Source organism: Elephas maximus, chromosome 22, assembly GCF_024166365.1.
Source record: "Elephas maximus indicus isolate mEleMax1 chromosome 22, mEleMax1 primary haplotype, whole genome shotgun sequence".
NCBI lineage: Eukaryota > Metazoa > Chordata > Mammalia > Proboscidea > Elephantidae > Elephas > Elephas maximus.
In genome coordinates this window covers 39,531,354-39,551,650 of record NC_064840.1, presented here as the reverse complement: position 1 = coordinate 39,551,650, position 20,297 = coordinate 39,531,354, and the positions used below count along the sequence as shown (strand labels likewise).

The 20,297-nt window shown below is 40.4% G+C and overlaps 1 protein-coding gene across 4 annotated transcripts in view; it reads left to right on the top strand.

Annotated features, from left to right (window-relative positions):
- The first annotated feature begins 10,939 nt into the window (after positions 1-10,939).
- BLK (BLK proto-oncogene, Src family tyrosine kinase) overlaps positions 10,940-20,297 on the top strand; it is an 89,315-nt gene continuing 79,957 nt past the window's right edge. For 3 of the 4 annotated variants that reach the window (XM_049866432.1, XM_049866433.1, XM_049866430.1), the window contains exons 1-2: positions 10,940-11,770; positions 12,005-12,221. The gene's annotated coding sequence lies outside the window, so the exon portion shown is untranslated. The remainder of the gene's footprint in view (positions 11,771-12,004; positions 12,222-20,297) is intronic. The other variant, XM_049866431.1, reaches the window with a different exon arrangement.

The following is a 20,297-nucleotide window of genomic DNA, read 5'->3' as shown; positions in this document are numbered from 1 at the left end:
TCTTCTTTACTAATTTGGATGCCCCCCCCCCTTTTTTTTTCTTGCCTTATTGCTCTAGCTAGGACTCCCAGCACAATGTTAAATAGGAGTGGTGATAAAGGGCATCTTTGTCTTGCTCCCATTCTCAAGGAGATTATTTTCATCCTCTGTTCATTGAGAAAGATGTTGGCTGTTGGTTTTTGTAGATTCCCTTTATTATGTTGACAAATTTCCCTCCTATTTCTATCTTATTGAGACTTTTTTTAATCAGGAATGGATGTTGAACTTTATCAAATGCCTTTTCTGTGTTGATTGAGATGACCATGTGATTCTTTTATTTATGTGGTGGATTACATTGGTTTTCTAATATTGAACCATCTTTGCATACCTGATATGAATCCCACTTGGTTGTAGTGTATTATTTTTTTTGTATGGTGCTGAATTCTATTGGCTAGAATTTTGTTGGGAATTTTTACGTTTATATTCATGGAGATATTGGTCTGTAATTTTTTTTTTCTGTGACATCTTTGCCTAGTTTTGGTATCAGGGTTTTGCCCATTTTATAGAATGAATTTGGAAGTATCCCTACCTTTTCAATGTTCTGAAATTGTAGCGCTGGTGCAAGCTCTTCTCTGAATGTTTGGTAGAGTTCTCCAGTGAAGCCATCTGGGCCAGGACTTTATTTTTGTTGGGAGTTTTTTTTTTTTTTTTAATTGCCGTGTCAATCTCTTCTCTTGTTTTGGGTCTGTTCAGATTTTCTATTTCTGTTTGCGTTAGTTTATGTAGGTGGTGTGTTTCTAGAAATTTGTCCATTTCCTCTAGGTTTTCAAATTTGTTGGAGTACAGTGTTTGTAGTAATCTGTTATGACCTTTTTTATTTCAGTTAGGCCTGTTGTAATGTTCCCCATGTCATTTCTTACTTGAGTTATTTGCTGCCTCTCCTGTTTTTCTTTTGTCAGTTTGGCCAGTGTGATTTGTCAATTTTCTTGATCCTTTCATAGAACCAACTTTTGGTTTTGTTGATTCTTTCTATTGTTTGTCTATTCTCTATTTCATTTAGTTCTGCTATAATCTTTTTTATTTCCTTTATTTTTGTAGCTGTGGGCTTCTTTTGCTGTTCTCTATTTGTTCAAGTTGTAGCCACTCCTTGGAGAAAAAGATGTGGCAGCCTGCTTCGGCAGAAATTATAGCCTTGGGAGCCCTATGAGGCAATTCTACTCTGCCCTATGGGGTTGCTATGAGTCAGAATTGACTCAACACCAACAGGTTAACAGAGTGCTCAGGATATGGCAACCCCATGTGTGTCAGAGTGGAACTATGCTCCATAGGTTTGTTTTTTTTATTGTGCTTTAAGTGAAAGCTTACAAATCAAGTCAGCCTCTCACACAAAAACCCATATACACCTTGCTACATACTCCCAATTGCTCTCCCCTTAATGAGAAAGCCCGCTCTCTCCATCCACTCTCTCTTTTTGTGTCCCTTTCACCAGCTTCTAACCCCCTCTACCCTCTCATCTCCCCCCACAGAAAGGAGATGTCAACATAGTCTCAAGTGTCCACCTGTTCAAAGTTGCTCACTCCTCACCAGCATCCCTCTCCATCCCATTGTCCAGTCCAATCCCTGTCTGAAGAATTGGCTTTGGGAATGGTTCTTGTCCTGGGCCAACAGAAAGTCTGGGGGCCATGACCACTGGGGTCCTTCCAGTCTCAGTCAGACCATTAAGTCTGGTCTTTTTATGAGAATTTGGGGTCTGCATCCCACTGCTCTCCTGCTCCCTCAGGGGCTCTCTACTGTGTTCCCTGTCAGGGCAGTCATCGGTTGTAGCCAGGCACCATCTGGTTCTCCTGGTCTCAGGATGATGTAGTCGCTGGTTCATGTGGCCTTTTCTGTCTCTTGGGCTCGTAATCGCCTTGTGCCCTTGGTGTTCTTCATTCTCCTTTGATCCAGGTGGGTTGGGACCAATTGATGCATCTTCGATGGCTGCTTGCTAGCATTTAAGACCCCAGATGCCACTCTTCAAAGTGGGATGCACAATGTTTTCTTAATAGATTTTATTATGCCAATTGACTTAAATGTCCCCTGGAACCATGGTCCCCAGACTCCTGCCCCTGCTACGCTGGCCTTCAAAACATTCAGTTTATTCAGGAGACTTCTTTGCTTTTGGTTTACTCCAATTGTGCTGAACGTCCCTGTATTGTGTGCTGTATTTTCCTTCACCTAAAGTAGTTCTTATCGACTGTCTAATTAGCAAATGCCCCTCTTCCACTCTCCCTCCCTCCCCCCTCTCATAACCACAAAAGAATGTTTTCTACTCAGTTTAAACTATTTCTCAAGTTCTTATAATGGTGGTCTTATACAATATTTGTCCTTTTGCAACTGACTAATTTACTCAGCATAATGCCTTCCAGGATCCCCCATGTTATGAAATGTTTCACAGATTCCTCACTGTTCTTTATTGATGGGTACTATTCCATTCTGTGAATATACCATAATTTATTTATCCATTCATCCATCGATGGACACCTTGGTTGCTCCTATCTTTTTGCTATTATAAACAGTGCTGCAATAAACATGGGTGTGCATGTTTCTGTTCATGTAAAGGCTCTTATTTCTCTAGGATATATTCCAAGGAGTGGGATTGCTGGATCATATGGTAGTTCTATTTCTACCTTTTTAAGGAAGCGTCGAATCGATTTCCAAAGTGGTTGTACCATTTGACATTCCCACCAGCAGTGCATAAATCTCTCCACAGCCTCTCCAACATTTATTATTTTGTGTTTTTTGGGTTAATGACAGCCTTGTTGGAGTGAAATGAAATCTCATTGTAGTTTTGATCTGCATTTCTCTAATGGCTAATGATTGTGAACGTTTCCTCATGTATCTGTTAGCTACCTGAATGTCTTATTTAGTGAAGTGTCTATTCATATCTATTGCCCATTTTTTAATTGGGTTATTTGTCTTTTTGTAGTCGAGTTTTTGCAGTATCATGTAGATTTTTAGAGATCAGGCGTTGATCAGAAATGTCATAGCCAAAAAGTTTTTCCCAGTCTGTAGGTAGTCTTTTTACTCTTTTGGTGAAGTCTTTGGATGACAAGGCCTTCCTTTGAAGACAAGGGCCTTCCTCCAGAGCCGACAGAGAAAGGAAGCCTTCCCCTGGAGCCGACCCCCTGGATTTGGACTTGTAACCTAATAGACTGTGAGAAAATAAATCTCTCCTTGTTAATTAAATACTTTTGGTATTTCTTTTATGGCAGCACTGGATGACTAAGACAGAACCCAAGGGGATACCGCATGGTTTAAAATCTGAAAAGGTGTGCTTCAGGGTTGTATCCTTTCACATATTTAATGTGTATGCTGAGCAAATAATCAGAAAAATTGGACTACCTGAAGAAGAAAGTGTCATCCAGAGTACAGGAAGGCTCATTAATAACCTGTGTTATGCAGATGACACAACCTTGCTTGTTAAAAGTGAAGAGGACTTGAAGCATTTACTGATGAAGATCAAAGACTATAGCCTTTAATACAGAATGCACCCAACATAAAGAAAACAAAAATCCTCACAACTGGATCAATAAGCAGCATCATGGTAAACAGAGAAAAGACTGAAGTTGTCAAGGATTTCATTTTACTTGGATCCACAATCAGTGCACATGGAAGCAGCAGTCAAAAAATCAAATGACTTTGCATTGGGCAAATCTACTGCAAAAGACTCTTTCAAGTGTTAAAAAATAAAGAACTAAGAACTTTAAGAGCTAAGGACTTTAAGAATTAAGAACTTCAATAACTAAGAACTTTAAGAACTAAGGTGTTCTGACTCAGCAATGATATTTTCAATTACCTCATATGCATGCTGAAGCTGGGCAATGCACAAGGAAGACCAAAGAAGAATTGATGCCTATGAATTATGGTGTTAGCCAAGAATATTGAATATACCATGAACTGCCAGAAAAACAAACAAATCTGTCTTGGAAGAAGAACACCCAGAATGCTTCTTAGAAGCAAGGGTGGCAAGACATCCTATCATGTTATCAGAAGGGACCAGTCCCTGGAGTAGGACATCATGCTTGGTAAAGTAGACAGTCAGTGAAAAAGAGGAAGGCCCTCAACAAGACGAACTGACACAGTGACTGCAACAATGGCCTCAAACATAACAAGCATTGTAAGAGTGGAGCAGGACCACGCAGTGTTTCAATCTGTTGTACATAGGGTTGCTGTGATCTAGAACCACCTTGATGGCACATAACAACAATAACAACCACAATAATGTTCACGGCAGGCATTGTTTACTAATTAAGCTCGACTACTGTTTTAAAGAAGGCCTCAAAGAGTATTTTTGGTTTATGTTTTCAGGGTTAAAGATTATCTCAGGGCAGTAGCTTCAGGGTTCATCCAGACTCAATGGATCCATAAAGTCTGGATTCCACGAGAATTGAAATTCTGTTTCATTTTTGCTCCCTTTCGAACAGGATTCTTCCATAAAATCTTTGATCAAAACGTTTAGTAATGGTATTTCAGCTGATAAAAAAAATTAGTAATGGTATTTCAGCTGATACTTTTGATATATTTGTCTCCATTTCACCAATTCACATGCTGAGATTGCTACTTCTTGATTTTTCAGTTTTAGGCATAATACTTTTACTTCCTACTATGAAATGAATTTAGCTCTGTTTTCACCCTTTCCAGCACATACATCTAATTCATCATCTTCCCAGTGTAGCTATGTAATTATTTTTAGTAGATCAGTATTCAGTGTTTGTATCATTATGATTATACAATAAAACCTGCCAAAGCCAGGGCCTGCATAAGGCAGAAGTCCATCAGAGAAGGAAAACTCAAATATTTTTCACTAATAAAGAGTGATAGAAAAGTGGAAAGGCTGTACCCTGTCAACGATGGAAAATTGTAAGACCCGGAAAAATAAGATAGTCCCCTCAAGTTCCAGCTTTCAGAAATTTCACTGTATAAAGTCTATTCACAGCTGAGCCATATAGTACTCCATGCTTTTCTTTCAAACATAATATTAAGTTTTCCCTGAATATAACTGACTTGTTTTTTTCATTTGTTTAAGTATCTATGTGTTCAGCACTAATTCAACTGCCAAAGTTGCTCCTAATTATGTAAATCTCTTCTCCATACATTCAAACACATTAGGTTGTATGGTATCGTATCACCTTCTGGAAAAAATACCACCACCGTAAGCCCTCTGACTTTCTCCAGTGTGGACTGGTTGCTCTCTAGGCTGCTGCACAGCCATCATCTCAGAATTTCCCTTCACCATCTTCTTGGGAATCCCCTTCACCTTCCTCATATTGAGTGTTCTGTTTCCTAGATCCCAGGCCTTTGTTGGTTTATTTCCTTGTTTTGATAACACACATCTTTCAGTAGCCTGGGGACATGGAACAAATGCTTTGAAATCTTTCATGTCTTAAATGTCTTTATTTTATTCTCATCCCTAATTAATAGTTTGGCTTAATACAGAATTCCAGGTTGAAAATAACTTTTAGAATTTTGAAGATATTGTTCCATTATTTCCGGCTTCCAGTGTTACTTCGAGAAGCTCAAACATATTTTGATTATTGATCCTCTGTTACCTGTTTTCTGTCTGGAAGCTTGTGAATATTCTCTTTGCTTCATTGCTCTGAAATTTCATGATGCATTGCCTTGGTATAGGTTTATTTTTATCCAGTGTGCTAAACACCCAAGGGTCCTTTTCAGTGTGGAACTATATGTCTTTCAAACATGAGAACTTTTATTTAACTAGTTCTTTTTTAATTTCCTTCCTTCTATATTTGTGAAACTTATTATTTAGAAGTCGGACCTTCTAGAATGGTCCTTTAATTGTCATTTCTTTTCTCTTTAATTTCCATCTCTTTTTTCTTTTTGCTCTATTTGTTTGAGGTTTCTTCAGTTTTATCTTCCAACCTTTCCATTTCTTTTCCTATGAATTCTTGTGACCCTTTTTTAGCATCTCTGAATGTTCCTTTTTTAAAAAGCATCTTGTTTGTGTGTCTCATGGTTCAGCGTTATCTATTAAGTGTCTGATAATATCAATAATCATTATTCTGAAGTTGTCCTTTTCCCAGATAGGTTGTTTTCTCCAAGTTGGTTTGTTTTTTGGTTTCGTTTTGTTTTTTGTGTGTGTGTGTTTCTTCTGTTCGTTTGGTTTCTGTCTGATTTGTTAGATGCTTTTTTTCCTAATACTTATTCTTAACTCTGGTGTGCTAAAAAGAAAAAAGCAAAAATCGACTCAATGGCAATGAGTTTGTTTTGTTTATTTTTTAACCCTCTGTATCTGTGAAATTGACCTTATTTTGAAATAGGGTCTTTGCAGATGTAATTAGTTAACATGAGGTCATATTGGAGTACAGCGGGCACTAATGTAACGTGACTGATGTCCTTATAAAAAGACAAGAGATCCAGAGACAGATAGACAGACACAGGAGGATGATGACCATCACAGACTGAATTGTGTCCCTTCAAAATATGTGTTGGAATCCTAATCCTGATACCTGTGGATGTAATCTCGTTTGAAAATAGGGTTTTCTTGGTTATGATAATGAGATCATATCAGTGTAGAGTGTGTCCTAAACCTAATCACTTTGGAGTTATATATATATATATATAAAGATCAGTCTAAAAGACATAGAGAAAAGCAAGCACAAATGGAAGAAGATAGATGCCATGTGAAGATTACCAAGAAACCGAGGAACACGGAAACTACAGAAGCTGAGAGAAGGACCTTCCCCCAGAGCCAACAGAGAGAGAGGCTTCCGCTATAACCAGTGCCCTGAATTTGGACTTTCAGCCTCCTGAACTGTGAGAAAATAAATTTCTGTTCTTTAAAACCACCCACTTTGTGGTATTTCTGTTACAGCAGCACTAGGAAACTAAGACAATGACTATGTAAAGACAAATGCAGAGATTGGACCTTGGTCTCTAAGGAATCTTCTCTGTTCCTGCATTGTTTAAAGTAGTCAGAAAATGATTCGGGCAGAGGTTTACTCAGACACCTTGAACAGGTAAATCTTCAACCCTCTGCCACCCGAGAGGAACAAGCTCAAAGCCACAGCAGGTCCTCAGGTCTTCCTTGGCTTTCACTTTTTGCTCCTACTCATGCATCTTTTAGCAGTCAGCCAGGACTGGATGGAGGCTTTATTTTCTCAGGTTTTCATGACTGTCATCTCCAGAATCTCTCATTAAGTTTCTGGCTCATCATCTGCCCACCACAAACTAAGGCTACATACTGAAGCCAGTAAAGCTGCGGTTTTTCATTTCCTAAGACTGAGACCACAGTTTTTAACCTGTTCAACTGCAGGTTTTCACTTCCCCACCCTGGATTGATCTGCCACCTCCAGCTGGCAAAGCTGCTGCTGGTTTCACTGACAGTCCTCAAACCAAGTCCACTATTCCCTCGACTCAAGCTATGATTTTCAGGGCTAATCTCTGTGGTAGCAGATTAAGATTAAAACACTTGTCAATTTGTTGTCTGCCTTTGAGCATTTTCCAAATCACTGAAACGGTTGCTTTAGACTATTTTGTATAGTTTTATACTTCTCTTCTTCAGAGTCAACTTGCCCAACTTTCTCATGACACCATTCCTTAAGTGAATCTTGGGCTGGATTACTTCAATGTTTCTTCCACTCAAATATTCTATCACCTACAGCTTTTGACTTTGATCAGAGATGAACTGATGTGAGGAGGCTGATGTAGGGACATGAAAGGAGAGCTGTGAATTTTGCATAAGTCACCTCAAATGTGCAAAAATAAATGGGGAGCCAGTGAGGCTGAACACTGAACTGAGAGTCTCATAGCCGGGGGCTGAGTCTCGTCCAGCCCCGAGAGGCCTCTCAGAAGTTCTCTAACAGAGTTCTCTGACAAGAAACACCTGTAGCCCCCTAACACATCTCACTGCTTCACACCTGCTCCCTTGGGTCCTTTCCTACCTCCCCTCGCCTGTCACCTGTCGCATGGACTCTGTCACTCTGTGTGAGTGAAGATGGCTGAAATTAGCTTTCACTTCTGCCCCCACATCCGGGACCCAAGAGCAAGGCCATTTCCTTGTTCTTTTCTGAGTGACTGCTGGGATCCGTTTTGGTTTTGTTTTTATTTTTTCCATCCCCTGTCATTGGGGGTGGTGGACATAAAGGTGAGGTTTCTTTCCCAGACCACTCTCACACCCCTTCTGCTTCCAACCTTGAATAGTTGAGCCAGAGCCAGAGCCAGAGGGAAATGGAATTTCATCCTTAGGAAGCAGGATTACCTGTGCCCCACTACCTTCTCTATGTCCTCAGGTTGAAGTATATAAAAGTCCAAAAGCCGTGTGTTCAGGGAACACTGATAAAACATTAGTGGCAATTCAAGCAACATCATAGGATCCTTGTCAGTAAATGTTCAGCCCAGGTATCTGCCTCTGAGAGTTTACAGAACTCTTTGTCACAAGCCACATTCTAAGCCATCTCCCTTGAGTGAAAGAGTTCATTTCTCCCTCCTCTGTGCTAATGCTGTGGCTTCTGGAGGCTTCTGTGGCTGCACTATAATACCAAACCAAAAACCAAACCAATTGCTGTCAAGTCAACTGATGGCAACCCCATGTGTTACAGAGTAGAACTGCTCCATAGGATTTTCTTGGCTGTAATCTTTACAGAAGCAGATCACCAGGCCTTTCTCCTACAGAGTCACTGGATGGATTTGAACTGCCAAACTTTAGGTTAGTAGTCAAGAAAATAATTTGTGCTATCCTGGGCACTTACCATATCCCAGTGTAACTGTGTTTCCTAGACCCTCTTCCCCAAGTCCCCTTAGGCTGAGCCCCTAAGAGAAAAACCATGTTTGTTTATATCTGTGTCTGCAGCCTCTAGTGTTGTGATTGCACAGAGAAGGTTTCCAGAAAATGTGTTATGTTAAATGAATCTGGTATCGATATCTTTTTGAATCATAAGTTTAAGAAGTTTGGGGCTTCTTTAAAGTTGTGTTTGATGCTTAGGTCCAAATATTGGGTGTCAGCAGATGTCTATAATAATAAATTAATAATAGCTGCCACATAGGAAAATACCCAGTGTTCTGGACTCTGTTCTGAGCACTTAGCTACCATAGACGGAAAAAGATAAAGAAGTTTTAAAGGTTAGATTTGGGACTTAGGTTAGATATATTAATACTGGTATATTAACATTAAACTTTAAACATTATTTAGAGCTTACAAAAAAAACAAACGCATTGCCGTTGGGTCAATTCCAACTCATAAGGACCCTATAGGATAAAGTATAACTCCCCCATAGGGTTTTGAAGCTGTAATCTTTACAGGAGGAGCCTGATGGTACATCGGTTAAGCACGTGGCTATTAACTGAAAGGTCGACTGTTCGAACCCACCAGCCACTCAGCGGGAGAAGTATGTAGCAGTCTATAGGGTCACTATGAGTCAGAATTGACTCAACTATAATGGGTTTGGGATTTTTAAAAAAATCTTTACAGAAACAAATTCCCTGGGTGGTGCAAACAGTTAATTGCTTAGCTGCTAACCAAAAGATTGGTAGTTGGAGTCTACCCAGAGTCCCCTCAGAAAACAAACCTGGTAATCTACTTCCAAAAAATCAGCCATTGAAAACCCTGTGGAGCACAGTTCTACTCTGACACATATGGGGCTGCCATGAGTCAGAGTTGACTTGACAAGTAGGTTTTTTTTTAAATATGCTAAATATTGTAATACGTACTTTATATACTTTAATTCATTTATTCTCACAAAAACCCTTTGGTGTAATGAAGCTGATTGTTTCCAAGGTGCCTTAAAACCCAAGAATTCTATGTTGCTGTTACTATTGCTCTGAGCATTTGTCAAAAATTTTTTCTTACCAGAAACCCACAATGTATTATTGTCTTGGTCTTAAAATCTGAGGGAAGGAACTCCATGAGGAAGCTGAGATTCTGGACTGTGGTCCAAGGCCACAAGGCCAGGAGGAAAAGCAGGCATGTTTGACTCCCACACACACCCTCAAGATTCCTGGGACAGAAAGGGAGAAGAACCCACCAACTGGTTTCTTTGCTCCAGTTGGATTAGAAAGCAGTTGTCCAGTGGCTCACAGTGTTTAGCTGGACAGCAAGTCTCCTAAGTCATCTCAGCTCCCTTCTCAGTCTTGTTGATCTCACATTGTAAATGTTGGGTCCCTTTCCCCATCACCTCCATTGTTGCCTGCTTCTTTGAGTTCTCATAGCCAAGTGAAATGACACAATTGAAGAGGCTCTGAGATCAAAGTCAGCTATTGGCTAGAGTGGTGTTATGGGTTGAATTGTATCCTCTGAAAAGATATGTCCTAAGCCCCAGAACCTGTGATTTTGACCATGTTTGGAAATAGTTTTAGAGGTGTAACTTAGTTAATTGGCCAAATTAATATGAAATCATACTAGAGTAGGGTGGGCCTTAATCCAGTATGACTGGGGTCCTTCTAAAAAGAGAAAAGACCCAAAGAGGCAGACATAGAGGCAAAATGGTCATATGAAGACGGACTGGAGTTATGCTGTCACAAACCAAGATGTGCCTGGGGCTACGAGGAGTTGGAAGAGACAAGGAATGATCCTCCACTAGAGATTTCAGAGAGAGCATGGGCTTGCTAACATCCTGAATCCAGACTTTTAGCCTCTGGAACTGTGAAAGAATAATTTTCTGTTGTTTTAAACCACCCAGTTTGTGGTATATTGTTATGGCAGCACTGGGAAACGTATACAAGTGGTATAAAAAAATGAGCAATTAGCATTTATTGAGAGATAATTCTGTGCCCACCATTCACACGCATCCTACCATTTAATGCTCACAGCATGCTATGAGATAGATAATATTAGCATCATTTAAAAGGTAAAACAAAACCAATAAGGCGGAGAGACTGGCAGAGCATAACCTTTTTCCATGATGCCTGGCAGCATTTGTCTGAAAGGCAGAGATAGATAAATACCTTGTAGAAAAAGCTTGAGGGTACAGTGGTAATTGATAGAATTCTCACCTTCCATGTGGGAAACCTGGGATTGATTCTCAGCCAATGCACTTCATGCACAGCCACCACTGGCCTCTCAGTGGAAGCTTGTGTGTTGCTATGATGTAGAACAGGTTTTAGCGGAGCTTCCAGACTAAGACAGACTAGGAAGAATGGCCTGGCGATCTACTTCCAATAATCAGACAGTGGAGGCCATGTGGATCACTGTGGTTCAATCTACAAGCAATCATGGGAACGGCACAGGATGGAGCAGTGTTCTGTTGCATTGTGCATGGGGTCACCATGACTAACAGCAGAGGTTTGCTAACTCTGAAGGTTTGCTAACTCTGCAAGACCCTGGGCAGGAAAAACACCAGCTGCATTGTTAAACCAAAACCCCATGAGGAAACTATCTGGTGGCAGAGGAGCAGCCTGACCAACTTGGCTCAGGGCCAGGAAAAGGTCTGCTGCTGGTTGCTTTTCCTCAGGAGCTTTTCTTGGGCAGAGTGACCCAAGGTACCCAGTGAGACCCATAGAAACTTTGGAAACTCTCAGCTGGAGAGGCAGGGATCGTTTTGAGCACTGAGCTTGTTGCTTGGAGGCAGCTGACTGCGAAGCTCTGATCAGAGACGGGGAGGCTGCCATCTCTGCCTGTCACCACTGTCAGCAGGAAACAACGGGCTATGCACACTGATTGAGATGAGAAGAATTCATCTGGGGATGCGCTTTTTCTTTAGGATTGCATCAGGAGTTGCTCACTAGAAAGCCCTTCCCCTTGAAGGGCATCAAGATTTGAAAAGCTATGGTGAAGAGTCACTGAAGCACTGCTAAGGTAAGGCCCTGAACCTTCCAGTTTGTGGACCCTCTTAATTCTTTAAGTTGTGCAAATTGTGCTGTAAGGCCTACAGCTAGGACAGCCTAGCAAGAACATTGCTATGGGTATTAGGGATGGAGAAAGAAGGAATTAGCATGAACAGTGCCACAGTGGTGAATGAATTGCCCCATCATTTGTTCATTTTTATTTTAGGGAGCTTTTTTGTTTATTCATAAAAATTCTTCTATATAGGGCAGATTCTGCTTCATGGGATTCCTAAGCTGGAAAAAGCAGTGAATGTGCTACAGAGGAAGGGAAGGACATAGACTGTGGAACAGAGAGACTGCAGAATCTTGGCTCTGCCAATTACCAGCTGTGGGGCTTGAGGCAATTACTCAACCTCTCTACAACAGAAGGTTGCACACATGATGGAGGGTTAGCCCTAACTTTTCGGAGGGCCAGGCTCAAGGTAAACAATTGGGTTGTTATGGTTGTTGGTTTTTGTTTTATTTGTTTTGTTTTTTAATGAGGTTGTTTCATTTTTCAGACATCCGGGGGTGGGGTGATGAAATAGATTTAATGATGACCTTTTTGGCTAAGAAGTCTGTTTAACCAAGAAAGGCCAACTGTGAAAGGAAACAACAGTTGATAACATATTTTGAGATAATTTTTTTTAATTCTCAGGCTTTGACAACTTTCCAGTCATTTTGTAATTGGTCATTGATGTCACCCTCAACTATTCACATTACCAAGGAAATAAAGATTTGTGGTAACTGTGCTTGTATAGTTATATGGAATTCTGTATAAGTACATACTCCTCTATTCAGGAGGTAGAGCTTAATTCCTCTCCTCTGGGGTATAGACCGGATTTAGAATAAAATATGGAAAGGAAAAATTATAACCTTATAGTGGAGAAGCCTGGCAGACACTACCTTAACCAAATGATCAAGGTTAACATCACCAGTGATAAGTCATGTTACTATTGTGTAACTCCTGATAATGATGCGATTTGAAAGTGATGTTGCATTCGATTGATTAGAATGATGTGGTATTCTTCCCCAAACCCATAACCCCCGTCTAAACATCAGACAAACCCAAACTGAGGGACATTATACAAAGTACTTGACCTTTAAACTGTGAAAGTCATGAAAAACAAGAAAGACTGAGAAGTCACAGGAAGCTAAGGAGGCATGGCAGCTAAATGCAATGTGGTGTCCTGCATGGGATCCTGGAACAGAAAAAAAAAAAGACATTAGTGGAAAAACTGGTAAAATATGAATAAAAATTATAATTTAGTTAATAGTGTTGTACCAATATTAATGTCTTAATTTTGACAAATGTGTTGTGGTTAGGTAAGATGTTTACAGTAGGGGAAACTGTGTGAAGAGCATATGGGAACTCTCTGTACTATCTTTGTAACTTTCTGTTATGTCTAAAATTATTCCAAAATAAAAAGTTTAAAATTTTAAAATTATACTTATCCTGCCCTGCAGCAGAAATGGTCAAAATCTGAGCATTATTGGGAAATGTGACATTTGAGGCCCAGTGGTCCTCTCTCTGAACATTCCAGAAGAGCATAGCAGGCCATTTGCATTTTTAACCATTCTCTCTCCCAGCCCCCATCTTATTCCTGGATAGCTTTTTTTTTTCTCCCTTCATGGATATTTCTTATCATTCATTTATTTTTTCACATAGCACACATTTTGAGCTCTCTGCTAGGAGATAAAGCCCACTGTGCTGGTGCAGGCCCTTGGTCCCCACACACATGCTTAACCACCCAAACCTGACCCTTCTGCAGTAAGGAAGCAGGCCAAGAATGGAGGCAAGTGAGGGCCCAGACCCCACATGGAGTATGCCTCCCACCAGGATGTAATCTGCCATCCTCTATGTTCAACCAACCACACAGAATCTGTGGCCAGACAAACATCTGTAAGCTAAAAGATAAGAGCTGCTGGAAAACAGTTCCTGTTGAGTGAAGCTTTGGCCTCAGGGATATGGAATAGGCACTCAAAGAGCTAGCACTTGTTTGAGTGATAACCCTGGTCCTAGAGACTGCAGCAGTGGGTACCAGGACATCAGCAGCCAATATCCTTGCTTGTAAGGTTCAGGTGTTTCTAGAGATATCAGAGAGACAGGGCTAAACCCCTACCTCTCCTTACCTCCACCACCAGGCCTCAGCAGAGTAGGTGTGTCTTTGTTCAAAGGTGATGCCACATACAGATTAGAGAAATGCTTCAGAAGCAGATGAGAAAGAAGAAAGAATTATTTAGATGAAAATCACGACACTGAGATGAAAATCAAAACTAAAGAGTTTTTGTTACATCTGGGCCTGAAGTACCTTTCCTGTCACATCCCCTCTGCCAATTCATAATAGGGTATATAAGCATCACCAGGGGAGTGCTTGTAGTCTGAAAGCCATGTTGAACATGATAATTTCTTTATTTTTACTCACAATATTTATTTTGGAATCTCAAAACAGGAGACCATAATTTTATTTTCTCAAAAGAGGAAATGAATTTAATAAGATTGAGAAATGTGAATCTAGAGTTTGGATTTTTCCACTGGATCGAGCTAGTAATCAGAGAGTTGTGTTTGGAGCTGAATACTTGGGCTATTCTTGAAATCATGTTTACTGAATCAGGTTTGGGTAATCCTTTCTTGGCCTGGGCACACCATCCTTGGGTTATGCTGAAGGCTGTTGTGAGAAATAGAGAAAGGACACTCACTATGGAATTTATTGCTGAGATCCTGTTGAGACCATTGCCCACCATTTTACCCAGGGCCTCCTCTGCAAGGAGCCATGAGAGAATTTCTCTGAGACTCCAAATCAGGAAAATCCACTCTTCTCTCTAGAAATGGATGCCTTACGGACGCTGTGACTCTTCAAACTGATAATTTTCTATCCTACGCTCTGGATTCCAGGAAACTTAGAGCCAAATTTGCACCTAACCTTTAGCAATTGTACAATACCTCATGGTCTGTATTTCTGTGTACCAGCTGTATGCCCCATTTTGTTTTTCTGTCCTACCTTATCCTTTGGTCTGATTTCTTTGCCTATTTGTCTCTTCTATTGTATGTTTGGTGTTTATTTTTTTATAAGTAGCCTGAAATCTTTTTTAAAACATAGGAAATGAATAGGTAAAAACAAATACAGCACAGCATTTCTAAAAGAGCCTGTTGCATTGTGTGGGTGTGCAATAAGAATTAGTACTTTCCATGTCCAAAACACAGAGAAATTCCTTATTTCCTTACCAAGGGGGCCAACCTATGGTGGATTGTATAGCTGGAATTTATCGTGGATCTAAAAATAGCCTAAGTTTCAACTGCTTATTTTTACAAATATTCTGTGTTGTATTGCTACAAACATTATACATAATTGTTTTAAGATTTGTTTTATTTCTTCTACTTCTATGGAAAAATTAGATTAAAAAAAACAATTTTCTTAAAAAATATTGTTCATGAAGATAGGATAAAAATAACAACCTTTCTCACAATTTCATTTTGGTGGCTTCTTGAGAAAGACTGAACTCTCGTTCTTCTCCAAATTAATGTGGAAAAATAATCATTTCTATTTTGTGGTATCTATCTATCTAATGATCTCTCTGGCACCGATTGGGGCAAGGGGAATGAGTTAGGTCATGATAGGTATCTCATATACTGAGAGCAAAGACATACTGGTAAACATTTAACAACCAACTTTCTGAGGGAAAAATATACACATATGTCACTGATAGCTGCCATTGAGCCAGCCCCCAACTCGCGGTGACCCCATGTGCAACACAATATGTACACCATCCCCATGATCACTTTGGTTCAAACCGTTGTGATCTCTAGGATTTTTATTGGCTGAGTTTTGGAAGTAAATCACCAGCCCTTTCTTCCTAGGCTATCTTAGTCTGGATGTCTGTGGCTGTGCATTAGGTGCATTGGCTGGAAATCAAACCGGGATCTCCCTACATAATAATTTTACTGATACAAAGGGCATACATCACAGAATTTACAAAAAAGAAAATACACAATATTCTGTATTATAAATTAGGTATAGCAAATTTATTCTCGTAGAATATTTTCATTGACTTTTGCCAATCGGTTGCTTCCATAGCCAATGGATTGCTATTGATGATCAAGGGTAGTGTTGGTATAAACACTGATTTATATTTTCATATAAGTTAAAGAGTAAGACCAAAATGAAACAACGAAGATGTATATCAGAGCTATGCTCATTAGTCAATGATGTGAATAACTTCCTTGCAAAATTGGATAATAATTTTTAAAAATACTAAAAAAAATCCCCTCAATTCTTTTGTGTTATTCATAGTGTGGCAGCTACAGACAGGACACATGTTTAAATTTAATCTGCATTAACATTTTCTCCATCACTTTCTTAAGTCCAAAAAAAAAAAAAAAATCAAGCCCAGATTTGTAGCATTTACCTATTTCTGTGATGTAAATACTCCCACCTTGGCCAATTTCAAACTACCAACACAACATCGTTAACATAAAGTTGGGAAGAGATGCACAATAGCATCCATTATATAGTATTCCTGGAAACCCTGGTGGTGTAGTAGTTAACTGCTAACGGCTGCTAAGCAAAAGGTTGGCAGTTCAAATCCGCCAAGCGCTCCTTGGAAACTCCAAGGGTCAGTTCTACCCTATCCTATAAGGTCACTATGAGTCGGAATCGACTGGATGGCACTGGGTTCTGGGTATATAGTATTCCCACCAGACACATACAATAAAAAAAACTCTAGCATAGAAAACAGTAAAATATAGAAAAATAGGGAATTGGACTTCCAATCAACGTGGCACCATAGATAGAAGCACCATGCCACAGCTCCACAGCAAAGACCCAAAAAACTAATTAAAACAGAGACAAACGTCATTCCTGGAACCTGAAGTGTCAAATGAAGAAATAAAGAACTCAGCCAACCACCAAAAGGAATAAGAAACTGACAGAGGACAGACAGCAAGGAGAGATACGTGCTGAAGGCCCCATCACCTAATGCAGCATGGATCCGCCATCTCGGACTCCTGCCGGATCGGCAGACAGGGAGCATGGGAAAGCAGCTTCACGGACCTCCCAGCGGGAGACAGAGTACCCGACAACCAGTGATACACACTTTCCCACACCCCATTCTCTCCCCGCTGCTCTACCTCTGAGCTTCCTGGCTGGCTGTGGTGGCTCAGCCTGCCGGGAAGTGCAGTGTCCATCCCGCCTGGATTAGCCCCACCCATGTCAGAGACCGACAGACAGGGAGTACAGGAAAGCAGCTTCACGGAGTTCCCAGCAGGAGACAGGGCACAAGTAACAAGGGATATATGCTTTCCTAGCCCCTCTTTCTTCCTCCCCCCCCCCCGCCCCCACCTCGGCCTCCTCTGCTTCCCGCCAGCCTCAGTCTCTGGGGCAAGAGGCAACTGCTTTGGCCTCAGGTTGCTTGGATTCTCCCTGCCCACACTGGCTGGGGCCCTGAGCTGGTGTTGGTTCTTTCTGTCTCCTTGGTTTTTTCTGAGCCTCCTACCACTTCCCCCTCCTCTCTCTGGAACACCTGGCACTGTGTGCCATCTTTGCTTTTTCTTGAAAGGCTGTGAAGCCACGCTCGACCTGGGAAACACTCCCCCAGCCTGTGACACCATGCTGGTGGGATCCATGGGGCTTTTTTTCCCCTTGTTTTGCTTTGTTCTCTTTTGTTTTGCTTTGTGTGTTTTCTTTTTCTTTTCACAGCTTGGGAACCCCTTCTAGCCAGGGTGCACTGCATGGCTTAGGAGCCACTCCCCCAATCTGTGCAGCTGCATAGGTGGGATCCCTGGGGGCATTTCTTTCTTTTGCTTTTTTTTGTCTCTCTCTCTTTTTCCCTTTCTCACTTTCTCCATTTCTCATCTCTGTATGCTTATCTTCTTTTCCTGTCTCCTGAATACCTGGTGCTGTGTGACATCTATACCCCCTCTAGCCAGGCTATACTGCATAGCCTGAGAGCCATGTCCCCAGTCTTAGCAGCCCCACGGGTGGGACTCTAGGACTCCTGGGGCTTTTCTTTTCCAAATTTTTATCTAGTTAGTTTTCCTTTCTTTTTCCCTTTTTCTTTCTTTTCTTCTTGCTTTTCTCCATTTCTTGGTTTCTCATCTATCTACTCGAATGGCAAGCTTGCTTAGCACTCCTTTTTTTTTTCTTTATTTGCTTGCTTGTTAGTTTTTGGTTCCTGTTTCTCTCTCCTCTCTCTCTTCTTTCCCATACCCCTATTAGCTCCGCACACCACAACCTCCCCCCTCTTTCCTCCCTACCTGTGCCATGCACTGAGCATCACACCCTGAGCAGCACAGGCATGGCCTACTGGAACCTGCCCACCACCGATTCCTGGCCCACCCTGTTGGTCTCAGTACATGCCACAAACAACCCATCTCAGCCCCTCCCCTTCAGCTGGATCTGCCCTGCTGCACCATAGCTGAATGGTTGGTCCTGCCCATTGGACAAGGAGGTGAAAAGTACCAGAACTACAGACAAGTAAACAACAAAGAAGGCACAGCCTGCCTGGTCAGACATAACAAATAAAACAAAAAAGCAAGATAAAACAAACAAATCTATAGTCAGGAAATGAAGAAAATAACTACTGAATGTCCCAAAGACAGCAGACATATAAAAAAAAGGACAGGATGGTTCCAGTGGGTGTCCAAAATAAAACACCAGATGACTTTCCTGTGGAAGAAAAGGCACTAGAACTACCTGATAGGGAATTCAAATCTTTAATATTCAGAGCAATCCAAGAGTTGAAGCAAAAAGCAAACAGGAGGAAAAAATAGACAAATTTGTGGAAAAGGCAGTCAAATTCATGGAAAATATGGACCAAAGAGCAGAACAATTCAGGAAAATAATACAGGAACAAAACCCCAAAATAAATTCACTACTAGAAATCATTCAAAAACAACAATTAGAAATCCAAAAGATAAACAACAAGATTTCAGAAATGGACAGTGTCATAGAAGGGCTGAGGAGCAGGTTTGAAATGATGACAGGAAGAATCAGCGAAATTGAAGACAAACACTTGGATAAAACTCTGTTTGAGGAAAAACCAGAAAAAAAGAAAGAAGAAAGATGAAGAAACCCTGAGAACTATGTGGGATAAAATGGAAAGCAAAAATTTTTGAGTGGTCAGAGTTCCAGAATAGGGAGAGAAAATGGAAAAAACACAGAGGATCACTGAAGAATTGCTGACAGAAAGCTTCCCTAGTATCATGAATGATGAAAAGCTGACCATCCAGGAAGCTCAATGAACTCCATGTAGGATAGAACTGAAAAGAAAAACACCAAGGCATATCATAATTACACTCCCTAAAACCAAAGACAAAGAAAAAATCCTGAGAGCAGCTTGAGAAAAACTAAAGTCACATACAGAGGAGAAACAATAGGACTAAACTCTGATTATTTGGTAGAAACCATGCAGGCAAGAAGGCAATGGGATAACATATATAAAACCTTGAAAGAAAAAAATTGCCAACCAAGAATAATATGTCCTGCAAAACTCTTGTTCAAATATGATGGTGAAGTTAGGACATTTCCAGATAAACAGAAATTAAGGGAATATGTAAAAACCAAATCAAACTTACAAGAATTATTAAAGGGAGTCCTTCAATCTGAAAACATACACCATCAGACCACAGCCTGAATCTAGGACACGAGATTGCACCAGCCAAATACCAACCTAGGAAATGAACTCTCAAGAGCTATCCACCAAAACAATTGCAACAGGGAACCAGAAAGGTTAATCTGTAAATAACAACATCAGAACAATAAAAGAGGAAACAAAAGGTGTAGGTATAGGAAAGGAAGGCAAGGCGACCCCAAGTAATAATAGACTTGTTCACACCTAGAAAGAGAAGTATAAATTTCAAGGTAACCAGAAAGAAAGTTAACAAACCTACTCATCAAAATAAAGAAGAAAAACATAAAGTCTCAATAAAAACAAAAACAAAAGAAATGAAAAAGAAATCCAAAAACAAAAGGAACTCAGCAGAGGAGAGTAAGAGGAACAAAGAAAACGAAAAAGAAAAAGAAAAAAAAAAAGCACTACAAAATTACAGCAATAAACTCAAACCTATCAATAATTTTTTTTTATCAATAATTACACTGAATGTAAATGGCCTAAACATACCCATAAAGAGACACAGAGTGGCAGAATGGATTAAAAAACAGGATCCATCAATATGCTGTCTACAAGAAACACAACTTAGAATCAAAGATGCAAATTTATTTAAAAAATCAAAGGATGTCTTTTCCCATTTAACTGTTTTGGGGCCTTTGTCAAATATCAACTGCTCATATGTGGATGGATTTATGTCTGGATTTCCAATTCTCTTCCATTGGCTTATGTATCTGTTGTTGTACCAGTACCCAGCTGTTTTGACTGTGGCAGTATAATAGGTTCTAAAATCAGGTAGAGTAAGGCCTCCCACTTTGTTCTTCTTTTTCAGTAATGCTTTACTTATCTGGGGCCTCTTTCCCTTCCATATGAAGTTGGTGATTTGTTTCTCCATCTCATTAAAGAATGTCATT